General features: G+C 43.5%; 1 non-coding gene across 1 annotated transcript; it reads right to left on the reverse strand.

The window, feature by feature from the left end:
• Window positions 1-260: 260 nt before the first annotated feature.
• Window positions 261-367, reverse strand: LOC141675866 (small nucleolar RNA R71). The gene has a single exon (XR_012556495.1). It is a non-coding gene; the product is annotated as a small nucleolar RNA R71 (small nucleolar RNA).
• Window positions 368-5,285: the final 4,918 nt, after the last annotated feature.

The following is a 5,285-nucleotide window of genomic DNA, read 5'->3' on the forward strand; positions in this document are numbered from 1 at the left end:
CAGATGGTGCAGAATTCTGTTTCTTTTGGAGGTGCTCCGACTGAAGACCCCAACATGCACATAAGGAATTTTGTCGAGATCTGCAGTACTTTCAAGTATAATGGCGTGACTGATGAGGCTATCAAGCTGAGGCTTTTCCCATTCTCACTGAGGGACAAAGCTAAGGCTGGTTACATTCGGAACCAGCTGGGTCCATCACTATTTGGCAAGATCTTGCACAAAAGTTTTTGGTGAAGTTTTATCCGATGGCAAAGACTGCGGCGATGAGGAGTGCTCTTACTCAGTTTGCGCAGCAACCTACAGAATCTATGTGCGAAGCTTGGGAACGCTACAAGGAAATGTTGAGAAAGTGTCCACATCATGGAATGCCTGATTGGATGGTGATCACTGGTTTCTATAATGGTTTGGGGGCCCAATCTCGGACCATGCTCGATGCAGCAGCTGGAGGCGCCTTGTGGGCCAAAAGCTATACTGAGGCTTATAATCTTATTGAGACTATGGCTGCAAATGAGCATCAAAACCCAACTCAGAGGATGATGCCTGGGAAAGTAGCAGGTATTCTGGAAGTCGATGCAGCCACCGCTATTGCAGCGCAGCTCCAAGCACTGTCTATGATGGTCGATTCTCTAGCTACATATGGAGTTAATCAAATAGTTATGGTCTGTGAGCTTTGTGCAGGTTCTCATGCTACGGATCAGTGTTCTCTCATCAATGAATCTGTTCAGTATGTGAACAATTATCAGCGACAATAGCAGCCTGCACCAGCTACTTATCATCCTAACAACAGAAATCATCCAAATTTCAGCTGGGGTAATAATCAGAATGCTATTCAGCCACCATATCAGCAAGGTGTGAGTAAACAGTTCCATCCACCTGGATTCCAGCAACCGCAGCAATATGCTCAAAGGCAATCATATCCTCAACAGGGAAGTGCAGCTGCACCTACTAGTGCTGATTTTGAGGAACTTAAGCTGTTATGCAAGAGTCGGGCGGTTTCTATCAAGACCTTGGAAAATCAAATCGGTCAAATAGTCAATGCAGTGCTCAATCGTCAACCCGGAACACTTCCCAGTGACACGGAAGTACCAGGCAGGAAGGAAGCTAAAGGGCAAGTCAAGGCTATTACCTTAAGGTCTGGGAAAGTTGCCGATGCTGAAAAGGCAAAAGAAGGAGAAACTGAAGTTAGAGATGAAGAAGCTAAGCAAAAGGAGAAAGCGGCGGAACCAAGGAAGACTACTGTTGAACACACTCTGCCTGAGGGTAATACAGGGGAGAAACAGCTCTATCCTTCACCACCTTTCCCTAAGAGATTGCAGCAACAAAAGCTGGATAAGCAGCTCGGTAAGTTTCTGGAGGTGTTCAAGAAACTTCACATCAATATACCTTTCGCTGAGGCTCTGGAGCAAATGCCTAGTTATGCAAAGTTTATGAAGAGTATTCTTTCAAGGAAGGTGAAACTGGATGACCTTGAGACCGTTGCTCTAACGGAAGAATGCAGCACTATTCTGCAGCAAAAGTTACCTCCAAAGCTTAAAGACCCAGGTAGCTTCACCATTCCTTGCACCATTGGTAAGTTGTCGTTGACAAGTGCCTTTGTGATTTGGGAGCAAGCATCAATCTGATGCCGTTGTCGATCTTTAAAAAGTTGGATTTGCCTGATCCAAAACCCACCTACATGTCTCTACAATTGGCTGATCATTCTATTACTTACCCAAGGGGCGTAGTGGAGGATGTGCTAGTCAAGTTGGATAAGCTCTTCTTTCCTGCAGACTTTGTTATTCTGGATTTCGAGGAAGATAAGAAGATTCCCATAATCTTGGGAAGACCCTTCTTGGCTACTGGCCGTACCTTGATAGATGTGCAGAAAGGTGAACTTACTATGCGGGTGCAGGATCAGGATGTGACCTTCAATGTATTCAAAGCAATGAAATTCCCTACAGAAGATGAGGAATGCTTAAAAGTGGATGTGATTGATTCTGCGGTTACTTCAGAACTCGATCATATGCTTATGTCTGATGCATTAGAAAGGGCTTTAGTGGGGGATTTTGACAGTGATGATGAAGATGGCAACGAGCAATTACAATTTTTGAATGCTTCTCCCTGGAGGCGAAAGCTGGACATGCCGTTTGAATCTCTTGGTACTTCTGACCTCAAGAATGCTGAAGGAAAGCTCAAACCATCAATTGAGGAAGCACCTACCTTGGAGCTCAAGCCATTACCTGAACACTTGAGGTATGCTTTTTTAGGTGATGCATCTACTTTACCTGTTATTATTGCAACTGACCTTTCAGGTAGTGAGAAAGACAAGCTCTTAAGGATTTTGAGAGAATTCAAATCAGCTATTGGATGGACCATAGCAGACATCAAAGGGATCAGCCCTTCATATTGTATGCATAAGATTCTGCTAGAGGAGGGTAGTAAGCCAACTATTGAGCAGTAGTGCAGACTTAATCCTATCATGAAGGAGGTGGTGAAGAAAGAAATTCTGAAATGGCTGGATGCAGGCATCATTTATCCTATTTCTGACAGTTCTTGGGTGAGCCCCGTACAATGTGTGCCTAAGAAAGGAGGTATCACTGTAGTAGCAAATGAGAAGAATGAGCTCATCCCCACTCGAATAGTTACAGGATGGAGAGTATGCATGGATTACCGAAAGTTGAACAAGGCCACGAGGAAAGATCACTTCCCTCTTCCATTTATTGATCAAATGCTTGACAGGTTGGCTGATCATGAGTATTATTGTCTTCTGGATGGTTACTCAGGGTATAATCAGATTTGTATTGCACCAGAGGATCAGGAAAAGACTACCTTCACTTATCCATTTGGCACGTTTGCTTTTCGCAGAGTTTCGTTTGGGTTATGTGGCGCACCGGCCATTTTTCAGAGATGTATGATGGCTATATTCTCTGACATGATAGGGAATAATGTTGAGGTGTTCATGGATGACTTCTCCGTCTTTGGACATTCGTATGATGAATGTTTGAATAATCTTCGTGCCGTGCTCAAAAGGTGTGTGGAAACTAATTTGGTGCTCAATTGGGAGAAATGTCATTTTATGGTGCGTGAAGGCATTATTCTTGGGCATAAGGTCTCTAGCAAGGGTCTTGAGGTGGATAAAGCCAAGGTGGGAGCCATTGAAAATCTTCCACCACCTATTTCTGTGAAAGGAATCCGTAGTTTCCTTGGTCATGCGGGTTTTTATCGGCGGTTCATCAAGGACTTTTCAAAGATATCTAAGCCGTTGTGCAACTTGCTGGAGAAAGATGTGCCTTTCAAATTTGATGATAAATGTTTGACGGCATTCGAGACTCTCAAGAAGAGTTTAATCACTGCACCAGTTATTACATCACCGGATTGGACAGAGCCGTTTGAGATGATGTGTGATGCGAGTGATTATGCGGTAGGTGCAGTTCTTGGGCAACGCAAAAATAATCTCTTCCATGTGGTCTACTATGCTAGTAAGACCTTAAATGGGGCCCAAATGAACTACACCACTACTGAAAAGGAGCTCTTGGCTATAGTCTTTGGTTTTGAGAAATTTTGATCTTATCTGCTTGGGACAAAAGTGACAGTATTCACGGATCATGCGGCCATTCGCTATTTGGTTTCCAAGAAGGATTCGAAGCCGAGATTCATTCGTTGGGTGCTCTTACTTCAGGAATTTGAGTTAGAGATCAAGGACCGAAAAGGTACTGAGAATCAAGTAGCTGACCATCTCTCTAGATTGGAGAATCCTGAGTCTACTTCACAGGATAAGACATTGATCAACGAATCTTTTCCGGATGAGCAGTTGTTCACAGTTCAGAAGGAAGAGCCATGGTTTGCCGATATTATAAACTATCTTGTCAGTAATATAATGCCTCCTAATTTGACCTCAGCTCAAAAGAAAAAGTTTCTGCATGAGGTGAAGTGGTATATGTGGGATGAACCATATTTGTTTAGACAGGGAGCTGACCAGATCATCAAGAGATGTATCCCGTTCTGTGAGACGGAGGGGATATTACGAGACTGCCACTCCACAGTTTATGGTGGGCATTATGGTGGTGAGAAGACGGCAGCTCGTATTCTGCAAGCAGGTTTTTTCTGGCCTACGTTGTTTAAGGATGCTCATCAGTTTGTTTTAAGGTGTGATCGTTGCCAAAGAGTGGGAAATTTGACGAGAAAGGATGAGATATCGTTAAATGTGATGCTTGAAGTCGAGGTCTTTGATGTTTGGGGAATCGATTTCATGGGACCTTTTGTCTCGTCCTGCAATAATCAGTACATCTTGCTGGCAGTCGATTATGTCTCAAAATGGGTAGAAGTCAAAGCTCTACCGACAAATGATGCAAAGGCAGTGTTGAATTTTCTTCATAAACAGATTTTCACAAGGTTTGGAACGCCTCGGGTAATCATAAGTGATGAAGGGTTGCATTTCTGCAACCGTAAGTTCACTTCTATGATGTAGCGTTATAATGTGAATCATCGAGTTGCTATTGCCTATCATCCGTAAACAAATGGTCAAGCGGAAGTGTCTAACAGAGAGATCAAGTGCATTCTAGAGAAGGTTGTTTGTCCATCAAGGAAGGAATGGTCTTTAAAGCTCGATGAAGCTGTTTGGGCTTATAGAACAGCATACAAAACTCCACTTGGTATGTCCCCGTTTCAACTGGTGTATGATAAGGGATGTCATTTACCTACGGAGCTTGAGCATAAGGCCTATTGGGCGTTGAAAAAGTTGAACCTGGATTTAGATACAGCTGGTAAGAAGAGAATGCTTCAGCTTAATGAACTTGATGAATTTCGACTTCAAGCGAACGAGAATAACAAAATGTACAAGGAAAAGGTGAAGAGGTGGCACGATAGGAAGCTACATCCTAAGTTATTCCTGTCGGGGCAACAAGTTCTCTTATTCAACTCTCGTCTCCGACTTTTTCCTGGGAAGTTGAAATCAAGGTGGTCTGGACCTTTTATTGTCAAAACTGTGTTTCCATATGGAGCGGTGGAGATTTTTTAGAATGATCCGGACCAAGCATTCAAGGTTAATGGTCAGCGTTTGAAGCACTACTATGGGGATACAGCAAACCGAGAAGTGGTTAGTGCCGTTTTATTGTCAACTTGAGGAAGGTACGCAACGTCAAGCTAATGACGAAAAAGAAGCGCTGCGTGGGAGGCAACCCATGATTTGTTGTTACAGGAACCCTTAGAAGTTAATAACCTATCCAAAACCACAAAAAAATCAAAAAAACCGGGCTCGGAATTTTTTTTTCCAGAGACCCCCTGAGCGCCCGCTCAGCTTTGCTGAG

Source organism: Apium graveolens, chromosome 7, assembly GCF_009905375.1.
Source record: "Apium graveolens cultivar Ventura chromosome 7, ASM990537v1, whole genome shotgun sequence".
Classification (NCBI taxonomy): domain Eukaryota; kingdom Viridiplantae; phylum Streptophyta; class Magnoliopsida; order Apiales; family Apiaceae; genus Apium; species Apium graveolens.